Source organism: Sciurus vulgaris, assembly GCF_902686455.1.
Source record: "Sciurus vulgaris genome assembly, chromosome: 2".
NCBI classification, from domain to species: Eukaryota; Metazoa; Chordata; class Mammalia; order Rodentia; family Sciuridae; genus Sciurus; species Sciurus vulgaris.
The window spans coordinates 71,089,553-71,101,883 of NC_136462.1; the positions used below are offsets into that span (position 1 = coordinate 71,089,553).

Consider the following 12,331-nt stretch of genomic DNA (forward strand, 5'->3'; position numbering starts at 1 on the left):
AAGAAGTTCAAGGATAGCAGCAAGAGGGACATGACTGATCACACAAAAAGGATCCTTAATAAGATCATTTGTCAATTTCTTATTAGAAACCAGGAGTTCCAGGAAGTAGTGGGATGAAATATGCAAAGAACTAAAAACAAAGAAACAAAATGGACCTGTAATAAAGAATTTTATATGCAGCAAAACCATGCTTCAAAAATAGAGATTAGTTCATAGACTCTTGTGGGAGGTAGGTAGGTAAACAAATATTTCATTCAAACAGTGTGGTTAAATTCTATACAGATAAAGTGGCTGGTTTCATAAAGAAGATGGTATTGTAAATTGATTGTAAAGGGATAAATATGCTGAGCAGATATGGTAGGAAAGGTATTCTAAGCAGAGTATGTACAAAGGCACAGTGGTGTACTTGATCACAGATGTCTGAAGAATGTTGGGGATTCCTCTGGCAATTCTTGCTGATTTCCACCATGTGGCTGAATGATATTAATCTCCCTGGACTGGATAATTAGATAATAATACAATGCTTTCCACTGCCTGGACAATTTCTGCCTTGTCTTGTCTATGCCTCCGTGGACAATGTCTCATTCTAATCCTTGTCTACCTCCTACTGACCAAGTCAGGCTCTATGTAACCAGTTCACTCAATCTTTCTACCACTGGTCAGGGCTTAGGCAATAAAAGGATTTTCAGCCACAGCTCTCAGAGGACCAATCCTCTCTTTTCTAAAAAATGCTCCCTTAACTATATATTCTAATAAGAGAATTTACTCTACTACCTCATTTGACACAGGAACTAAACCCCTGAATAATCTGATAGGAACCAGGCAAAGGAACACCGGAGAAAGAAATCAAGACTTAGTTCACACACATTCCTGGCTCTGCCCTGCATCAGTGAACAGCCCACTCCCTCTCTAAGCCTCAAATTCCTCAGCTGCAAAATGGGGATCCTACTACTTACCTGTTAGAATTCTTATATATAGCAAGTGGAAGATGGAGTTAATGGAGAGAGGAAGAGTAGAAGGAGTTCAGCAATATCTAAGGTATCTAGCTCAAAAATGACAAGTTTTCCAGATCACTTATTGTTAATAATGGTTTTCTTTGGGGAAGAGATGGGGTGGGACTTCTCTCTATAAATTCTGGTATAGTTTGAAATCTTTACAATGAACATGATTTATTTTGTAATTAAATATATTTGGCATGGATATTATGCATCATAAAAGTTTTTTAAAAGCCTGCATTGTGTGGAAGATCATCCGGGAGATAGATAAAAGTGATTGTTTCTGCAGAGGATTAGAAGACCCAGGGTTTTGGAGTGGGAGGGAGACTTTTCCTTGTGTATTCTTTTGAACTCTGAATTTTTTTTCCACCATGAATTTGTACTACTTTTCTAATGAATATTACTTTTTAAAATTACTTTTAGAGAAAATAAAAATATTTTAAATAAAGAAAAGGTGAGGAAAAAATGAAAAAATCAAGACATTGACAAACAAAAGTTGAGAGATTTCATTATTAGTAGATCCTGCCTACTAGAGATGATGGCACTAGACAGTAACACAGTCATATGCTGAAATAAAACACTGTAAAGGTAACTAAAGAAGTATACATAAGAAGAAAAATTTTACATTTTTGGTGTGTAATTCCTCCTTTTTCCTATATGACTTTAAAAAATGGATAACTATGAAGTAATGCTACTGGGCACATTATATATAAACTAAAGGCACCTTATATGTAAACAAAATGGGCACAAAAATGCATGAAGATAAAACGTATCACAATAACAACATAAAGAGGGAAGAATGGTTCATACAGGAGCATATTTTTATACACTAAAGCTAAGTTAGAATATTCTTCAAACTAGGTTGTTATCAAATTAAGATTAATTTATTTGTATTAATTTGTATCATTAATTATTAATTGTAATCTTCAAGATAAACACTAAGACATGACAAAAAATATGGAAAAAGTAATGAGAAAGAAATCAAAATGACACTAAAAAAATCAATTAAACAAAGAAGGCAAAAATGGAGGAAAAGAGAAACAGAGGTATGAAATACAGAAAATAGCAGAAATTTCTCCTTATCAGTAATTACTTTAATACATTACACTCTACTGAAAGGTGGATATTGACAGAAGGAACTAAAAAAAAAAAAAAAGATTCATTCTTATATGTTGTCTATTAGAGTCTCACTTTAGATTCAAAGACACAAATAGTTGAAAGTTAAAGGATGGAATAAAGTACAAATAGAATTACAATATGAACTTACAAATAGAATTCTAATATGAACTTGGGTGGTTATACTGAGACAAAGTAAGTTATATATCAGGTTGTTACAAGGCCCAAAGACATTAAAAATTGACAGAAATGGAGAAAGCAACCAAGAGATATATAGAAACATTCACTCCATCCAACAACAGAATATAACACATTCTTCTCAAGTGCACATGAACATTTTCTATGGACAGACCATATGTCATACACAAAACTTCTATAAATTTTAAAAGACTGAAATCACACTTAGTATCTTCTTCAATCACATGGAATGACACTGGAAATCAGTAACAGAAGGAAAAAACTGGAAAATTCACAAATTTGGAAATTAACTAACACAACCTTAATTAGACAAAAAGTCAAAGAAGAAATCACAGGGAAATCAGAAAACAGACAAAATGAAAATAAAAACACAATATATTAAACTTAAGGTCTGTAGCAAAAAAAAAACCACAAGGTTCAGAGGGAAATTTATTGCTGTATATGCCTACATTAAAAAAAGAAGAACCAAGCTGGATATGGTGGCACACATCTGTAATCCCAGTGATTTGGGAGGCTGAGGAAGGACAATAGCAAGCTCAAGGTCAGTCTGAGTAACAAGAAAAATTCTGCCTGAAAATTAAAAATTAAAGGGGCTGGGGACATGACTCAGTGGTAAGGTGCATGTGGGTTCAATTCCTAGTACTGAGAGGGGAGAAAGACCTAAACAATAAACCTAACTTTGTAAGGGACCAGAAAAAGAGCAAACTAAGCTCAAAGTTAGTAGAAGGAAGGCAATAATAAGGATTAGATTGTAGATAATGCAATAAAGAATAGGAAAAAAAAATGAAATAAATTTACTTGAATAGTTTTCTAAATTACAAAACTTTAGTCACAGTGACCAAGTGGGGGAAAAAGACTCAAATTACTAAAATCAGAACTGAAAAGGAGACATTGCTACAGATGTAACAGAAGTAAAAAGGATAAGGGACTATGTATTATTAATGTATTATTAATAGCTAATAATCAGCAAGTTAACAAGTCGGATAAACTAACAAAACTGACTCAAAAAGAAATTTTCAACAAGCCTACACCAAGAGACTAACACCAAACTTTTCAAACCCTTCTAAAAAAATAGAAGAGGAAGGAATACATCCTAACTCATTTTATAAAGTCAGTAATGCCCTGATACAAAGTCAGATAAAAACATAAACTACAGATCAATGCCCCTTATGGACAGAGATGCAAATATTCTTAACAAAATACTAGTGAATTCAATACTTATTAAGAGAATTATCAACCCTGACCAAGTGGAATTTATCCCAAGAATAAATCAATCAGTGCAATATACCATGTAAACAGATTTAAAAAATCAAATGCTCTATCTTAATTTTCTGGTGATGCAGAAATGGCATTTGACAAAATCTAACACTCTTTCATGATAAAAACACTCAACAAGTTGGGAACAGAAGGGAACTTCCTTAGCAGGATAAAGGTCATATATGGGGGAAAAACAACTAACATATTGAATGGTATAAGACTGAAAGCTTTCCACCTAAGATCTGGAACAATAGAGATATCAACTCTCACCACTCCTTAACATACTGGAGATTCTAGCCAGATAAGGCTTAAAATAAGATGCACCCAAATTTACAGCAAGAAGTAACTACTCAGAGAAGATATGATCTTATGTATAGAAAAATTCTAAAGAATTAAAAAAACTGTTAAGTGCTAAAAAATACAGCAATGTAACAAAACACAATATCATATCAAAACCAGTTGTATTTCTATATAGTAGGATGAACAATCCAGAAAGGAAATTAAAATAATTTAATTTACAGTAGCACAAAAATTACTTAGTAATAAATTTACCAAGGAGGTGCAAGCAAGACTTGTGCACTGAAAACTATGAAAACAGTGCAAAAAGAAATTAAAGAATCCTAAATAAATGAAAAGATTCTGTGTTTATGAGTTGTAAGACTTAAAGATGAAAATATTCCACAAAGCAATCTACAGATTCAGTGTAATTCCAATCAACCTCCCAATGACCTTTTTGCAGGAATGGTATAACAAATCCTAAAATTTATACAGAACTGTAAAGAACCCCAAATAGTCAAAACAACTCCCTCTCAAAAAAGTTGAAATACTTTCCAGTTTCAAAACCTACTATAAAACTACAGTGATTAAAATGGTATGGTGTTGGCATAAAGACAGACATAAATCAATGGAAAAGAAGAGCCTAGAAAATAACCCATACATTTATTGTCAATTGATTTTCAATAAAGGTGCCAATACCATTCAAAGGTGAAAGAACAGTCTCTTCAACAAATGGTGTGGAAACAACTGGAAGCCACATAAAAAGAAATGAAGTTAGATCCTTACCTCACATCATATACAAAAATATTAATTCAAAATGGAGCAAAGATTTAAAAATAAAAACCCAAACTGTAGCATAATACAGGGGCAAATCTTTATAACCTTGGATTTGTCAACAGTTTCTGATATGACACTGAAAGCACAAGCAAAAAGAAAATAAATTAGATTTCATCAAAAGCTAAAACTTCTGTGCATCAAAAAACACTATCAAGGGAAGGAAAAGACAATTCACAGAATGGGGATAAAATATTTGGAAATCATGTACCTGATAAGGGGCCTGTAATCTAGAATGTCACAATTCAACAACAAAAACACAGGTAATCCAATTTAAAAGTGGACAAAAACATCTGAATAAAACTTCTCCAAAGAAAATATTTAAATGGTCGAGAGGCACATGAAATAATGTTCATCATCACAGGCTTATGCAAATCAAAACCACGATGACATACCACTTCATGCATACTAGGGTACCTATAATTTTAAAAAGAAATGAAGCTGGGAGTGGGGCACATGCCTATAATCCCAGTGGCTTGAGAGGTTAAGGCAGGAGGACTGCAAGCTCAAAGCCAGTCTCAGCAATGCATCAAGGCCCTAAGCACCTCATTGAGACCCTGTCTTAAAATTTAAAAAATAAAAAAACAAAAAGAGCTGGGCATATGGCTCAGTGGTTTAGTGACCCTGGGTTCAATCTCTGGTGTTGGGGTGGGGCGGCGGGGGGAAGAAATGAAAGAAAAGGAAAATAATAAGTGTTGGTAGGGATAAGGAAAAACTGGAACCCTCATACGTTGCAGGTAGAAATGTAAAAGACACAACCACTGGGAAAGACAGCATGGCAAATTTTCAACATGTTAAATAGAACTATCATTTCACTTAGCGATTCTATCAAGTACATACCCAAAGAACTGAAAACAGTTATTCAAAGAAAAACTTGTACACAAATGTTCATAGCAGCACTATTTAAATCATTATATCACAAATACAGAAACATGATACAGGCACATGAATCAGAAACACTGATTACAGGCAGTGGCACATGCCTGTAATCCCAGTGGCTCAGGAGGCTGAGGCAGTAGGATTACAAATTCAAAGCTAGCCTCAGCAACTCATGGAGGCCCTAAACAACTCAGAGAGACCCTGTCTCCAAACAAAATATTAAAAAGGGCTGGGAAAAGGCCATGGGTCAATCCCAGTAAATCCCCCCAAAACAAAACAAAACACAATCCAACTATTCATTAACTGATGAATGAATACACAAAGTGTGGTATATCCACACAACTGGAGTATTATTTGGTTATAAAAGAAATGAAGTACAGTTATCCCTTAATAAGTGAGAGGCCCTTCCCAACAGATAACAAAATCCTTAGACCTCAAGTCTTATATAAAATGGTACAGTATTTGCATATAGTCTACCAGAATAACCAATATCCTTAAATCATCTATTGATTACTTAGAATAGGCTAATATAATGTAAATACTATGTAAATACTTGTTATACTGTATTGTTTAGGGAATGACAAGGGAAAAAAGTCTTTATGATCAGCACAGACACATTTTTTTTCTCAAATATTTTTAATCCATGGTTGGTTGAATCCAACACAGACAAAAGGGCCCAAATATATGACTGACATATGCTACTACATAAGGGAAATTCAACAAAACATTAAGTGAAGCAGACATTAAAGGTCACATGTTATAATATCCTGTATAGAAAACATGAAGTAGGTAAACCCATAGAGGCAGAAAACAGATTTGTGGTTTCTAGGGATTAGAGGAATGAGGAAATAGGCACTACTGCTTAATATAATATGGAATTTTCTTTTGGGATGATGGAAATGTTTTTGAACTAGATAGAAGCAACGGCTTTACTAAATAGAATAAATGTTACTAAATTATACTTTTAAATGGTTAATTTTGTGAATTTTACTTAAAAAAGAATCAAATGTACATCTACTTTTTGTCAAATGTACATATGATATGGACAAGAAAAATGATGGTGTATTGTTTTTGTGCACAAACGTCCATAGGAGGTTTATCTGTAATGGTTAAAAACCATAAGCAACCTAAATAGTCATCAATGCATGGATAAAAAAATAGTGGTACATATGCAATACAATATAGTCACTAAAACTCAATGAATCCTTAAATGTATGAACTTTATTGCTTATAAATGAAATTAGAAGATGGATTTCTTAAAGATATGTTTAAATTAAAAAGAAAATTAAAATTTATATTGGCTTATATAACTAGTGGAAACAAATTTCCACTGTGTCTCTGCATATTGGCTCCCTATGCCCATTGCTGATGTTTGTTTATGATTCCAATGTCAATCCAACACATAAAAAAACCTTTCTGACTTGGTCAAAACTCAAGAAGAAATATGTGAGTGGTCTAGACTGTAGATATGCTGGTGATTCAAATACCTATATTGCTTTGGCTAGAGTAGAGGTGTTCGATGAGAGCATATTAAAGTTGTGTGCCTCTTAGACTAACCCCACCTACTGGTGTTTAGAAAGATGACCCTAAAATATTGGGTAGATTGGAAATTTAAGTAACTGTCTTAACTGTTCAAAATGAAAAGGAGAGGTAAACTTTTCTGTTTTATAATTTCCTAATGCTCTTAAATAAGCTACTTTCTCATTGTATTTAACATACATCACTCTTATAATTAAAAAAACTTCACCAGGAAATCAAATATAAGAAACACACTATAAAATTACTAAATATTTTCATACCTCAGTTTCATCTTAATTTGGGGATAATAATAAAATGGTTGTGAGGATTGAGAAAATATGTATAAAGCATTTAAAATTTCATGAATATTAGCAAATATTGCTCTTGATTTTTCTCACTTGAAATGTCTTGAGGTTATGATATCAATACTTATTTTTCCATATTTGTGAGGTTTACAAACCATATGTCACTAAAATCTCCATGGAACTATACAGAATTGTATGCTAACAGATAAAAAGCAAAACTTTTTTTTAACTTTTCCAGATTAACATAAGACACAATATGCTAAATTGTTAAAATAACAAGTACTGATTGAACATACACAATTCAGAGTATAAAGACAATGATCTGTACTACAGAATGCAAACATAAAGATGATGAGGACAAGAGCTAGCTAGTGCTATGTTTATAACCAAATTGCACAGAGGACGAAGTATTATGGTAGGGGGACATCTTGAAACATATGGGTAAAATCTTAAGGGAAATGCATTAAAAAAAGGTAAAGGAACAGATGTAGAGAACCACAGTAGTAATGATGGAACATCAGCAGGTCAGAAAAGAGTGGAAAACTATGAAGATGATGCTTGGAAACAGAATGGAAATATGAAGGGCTTTGTGGGGGAAAAAAAGAAAACCACTGAGATTTTAAATTATGTATGGTAGACAATGAAAAATAATTAGAGATTTTTAAGGAGCAACATTTGGAAGGAGACTACAAAGAGGTAAGAAGCATTAAGTTAAAATAAAAGACAACTTTTTTTTAGTTACATTTAGTTTTTTAATTGTATTTCAAATGCCTTATTAGCTGCATGAGAACAAATTACTGAATCTCTTAAAGACCTGTTTTCTTATCTGAAAACAGTAGTTACCTCAGTGATATTGTAAAGATTAATGTTAGTTTATGAAATATGATTTGTACAAAGTTTTGCAACTCAATATAAGAAGAGACATAGGTTATTAACTATGTGCCACACACTAAAATCCTTCCATGAATTAACTCATTTAATTCTCACAATAATCATACAAGATAGTTATTATCCTCATTAAACAGCTGAAGGAACTGAAGTATAGAGAGGTTCACACAATTTGCCTAGGGTCACATAGCTATCATATGGTAAAAGATGGGATTCAAACTGAGGCAATCTGTTTCCATACAGTTCCATCTTCTTAACTAGTGTAGTACATTGCTTCTCTAAGAAAGAGTAAGTCATGTTTTTAAAACTCTGGTAAAATATTCTAACCTTTCAATTAAATATGTAGATTATTCATCCCATCCTCCAGACCTACTGATTTAGAATCTCTGAGATTTGAAGTTTAGGAATCAGCATTCACCAAACCCTTAAGGTAGTGCATTCAGTGCTGGCGATATAGCCCATCACGTAGCGTGCCTGCCTCGCATGCTGGAGGCCTGGGTTCGAGTCCCCAGCACAGTGGGATTACGGAAATACAAACGAAACCAATTCTGAGGTAGTGCATACAAAATAAAGCATGAAACTCACTGATTTAGGTGAATGAAGTGAAAACTCAATGAAGAGCCCAGATAGGGAAATGTAACAAATTAGAATGCAGAAATGAATCTAAACGGGTTTAGCATTTACTGGTGGCATATATGAAATGAGCAGAATGTCTATCTGCACTACTTAGGAAAGGAGAGCCAGGTCTTTGATTAAGTCTTATGTTTAAAACACTGCCTATTTAAATATTTTCTTCCCCTTCCCCCAATACAGAAAACAAATATTCATTGGCAGGGATGGAGGAGGGAGGAGGAGTCAGCACTGGATGAAGAATTGTTTTTATTCTGACTATTAAGACCTAATTCTAAAAGATATTTATACATTTATGTGGTACAATACCCTGATGTTAAAACCTTACAAGGTACTTAATATCCTTTCCTATAAAGCAACACAAAATTAGTCTGACAGATTTTAATAAGGCAGGATATAAGACAAACATTTAAAGTACTCACAGTTTACATTTACCATCCACATCTAAACTATTCGAAAAGGTACGGCTTTATTTGGGAGGTTGGGAGTTTAGTTCATTAAAAATGAACCAAAAAGAAAAGAAAATTCAAACAACAAAACCCGATTCTTGAAGCATTTGAGTTCTTCCCAAATGACCCCATATTAACTCAGTTGGCCAATGAATAAAGAGCGTGAAAAGGCAGGGAGGTGGAACTAAAGCTTATCCCTATTGTTAGGAAACTAAGACCCAGCGAATCACCTCTGTTACTATGACCAATTTAAAAGAGCAAGAGTCTCGGATTTTTGCGGTACATGAAAAATGTCAACCGTGAAAGAAAAATATCCGGTTTTAAATACAAAGGAGACTCGGGTTTCAGTTTAAATCCCCACCAGGCATTTCGGAGACTGTCACTTCCCGGCGGTCCACGGTAATACGGAGCGCTGGGGTACCCTCTTAGGAGGAACGCGGAGCCACAGAGCATCTCTTCGTTTTAAAGCTGCCCCCGACCTTCCATCTTTAATAAAGGGAAGTTCTTTTACCTGTGGTATCGCTTTCGCTATGACATTCACCTACTATGGAAGCTTCGGCATTCGAGTCGAATCGATGGAAATGCTAAACTGCGATTACGAAAGAGTTAGAGACGGCTTACAAACAAGGCTTGATGTCAGGGGCCGGCGGGGCCTCCGAATCCTCAATGCTCAGGTTGGCTGGGTGTGCGCAACCGTCAGGAGCGTTGGCCGGGGCGACACTCCCCGCGCCCCGACTTCCCACGGTCTCCACACCTGGTCCCTGCAGACACCCACGCAGGTACGCGGAAGCCCCCGCCACGCAGTCCGGCCTCCCGACCAGCTATCCCATCCGATGGCCCCGCTTCTCTCCCTGGAATACTCCGTTTCTTCCCGTTCCCCATCTACTCACCGAGGCGCACGGAGCCTAAGTTCCAGGGTGGCTGCGTCACTTTTCTCTTCTCGCGCAGCGCTGCCACACGCCAACAGCGAGCAGCTCCATCCAACGGCCCGTAGGATTCAAATTCGCCCACTTCCGCTCGCAACCCGGAAGGAGCGGTCGGCCCCGCCCCCCAGGGCCAAATCCGTGGGGCGCGGGCGGTGGGGTAGGGCAGGCTGCGCTCCAGAGGTGCTGTTCGGTGCTTACTCCGGCAGCTTTTCCCTTTACGGTTTGTTTTTTTTCCAGACTCTCTTCTTTTTAGGTTCTCAGAGGAGCCCGGGTGGTTGCTTCTGCCGGGTGGCGCTTGAGCGGACCCACTTGTTTCTGAAAGGGATGAAAACGTGCAGAAGTTTCTTCACCTTCAAGGAGTGGGGAAAATGGGAGCAGTTTTGCAGCTGGGAGGATTTTACCCCTCCCCTCGCCCTGGAGTAAACAGCAGCGACAGCCCGAGGAAGAAGGCAAACCTCCACGTACTCCGCACAGGTTTGCCTGGCGCTCCTGAGCCCCTCCCGACAGCACCTCTACTCCTTTCCAGCCTCCGCTTGAGGAAGACTGAAAGAGGAGTTCGCCAGTCACCCCCTCACCCGGCCGCAAATTGATAAGAGGTGGTCCGAGCGGTTCCGTCCCAAACAAAGTATTTGAGAATAAATATTAAAAAGCAATTAAATGTCCCCACCCCGTATAAAGGATCATTTTACAGGACTATTACGTCCTTCCTGTGAGATTCTTGGAACAGCAGTGTCTTTATTTTTTAAACCAAGAACTACGTTTTTGATCTAAACGTCTTTAGCTTCGGAAGGACTACGCCTGGGAACTTTAATGACAGTAAAGGAAGAATCGGGCAAGCGTTTGGGGGTGGGTGGGAGAAACTTAACTCTAACCTTTTAGGGTCGTGATTGATGGTTCCACCAGGTGGATCGTACTCACAGCTAATCGCGTTGATTTACCCAAACTGATGAGTTCAAACTAAGCCATGGCAGCCACATTTCCGTCAAAAATACAATTTGAAAGATTTGCTAGATTTTTAGGAATTTATCTTACAGATAATCTGACAAGTGAAGTATAATGCTATTTATTAACTATTGTATTGTTTTTAGTAATGGGAAGTGAGAAACAATCTGTGTCACCCATAAGGAAATGGTTAAATAAGTTATATGTTAGGCTCTGACATACACTTTAGGTACTAAAACTAATAATTCATATAATGAAAAAAGTGAGTTTTAGAATGACTATAGTATCCTGTAGTTTTGTATGTAAATGTATATCAGCATAAAAAATTTCAGGATAGATCCATAAAAAGTGTGAACAATTATATACAGGAGTGGCAAACAGGGATGGAAGAAGATGGAGAACTTTTGCCTTTTATAACCTGTCGAATTTCTTAAATAATAGTTTTACTTTTGCAGTTTTGTTTTTAAATAAGATTGTTAGAAATTGAGTACATTCTAGATACAGAATTGGGTGTAATAAATGTATAAATTATAATGTTTGGATAATCTGCGTTCATTCATCAATTCATTCAATGACCACACATTTAGTCATTCATGATGTTGTATTATTCAATGTTCCACATTTCTGATAATCCCCCATTAAATATATAACTTCTTCAAGTTCCTAGAAGGCAGAAACTAAATCATATTTTCTGTCTTTTATAATTCTTGGTACCTTCCAACCATTAAGTTTCATACTTCATAGGAATTAAATTCTCAGGTTGACCTGCAAGCAAAAGTCAATTTGCCCTTGAAAAGCCTCCACAAAGATCACAAAATACTATATATTGTATTGTACATAAACAATTAAATATAGAGTGTCTATAAAACTCTAGGCAAGATTTTTAAAAAATTGTTTCCTGAGTTTAGTCCTTCACTAAGACCCTTAATAAATTCTTCAGTCTCTTCCACTAAAATGTTGACAAAGTCATCATCACCCAGCAGCCTAGCTGCTGACTGAGATTCTGATTCTTACCAACAAACAGATTCATTTCTTACCAGCAGTGGAGGAAGGGTCCATGTAGCCATTCATGTGTATTTTTTCACCCTAAGATTAGCCAGGCTTAATTGTATAAATTT

The 12,331-nt window shown here is 35.9% G+C and overlaps 1 protein-coding gene across 2 annotated transcripts in view; it reads right to left on the reverse strand.

Moving 5' to 3' along the window:
• Positions 1–11,742, reverse strand: part of G2E3 (G2/M-phase specific E3 ubiquitin protein ligase) — an 84,795-nt gene extending 73,053 nt beyond the window's left edge. For both annotated transcript variants that reach the window (XM_079127227.1, XM_079127223.1), the window contains exon 1: positions 10,236–11,742. The gene's annotated coding sequence lies outside the window, so the exon portion shown is untranslated. The remainder of the gene's footprint in view (positions 1–10,235) is intronic.
• Positions 11,743–12,331: the final 589 nt, after the last annotated feature.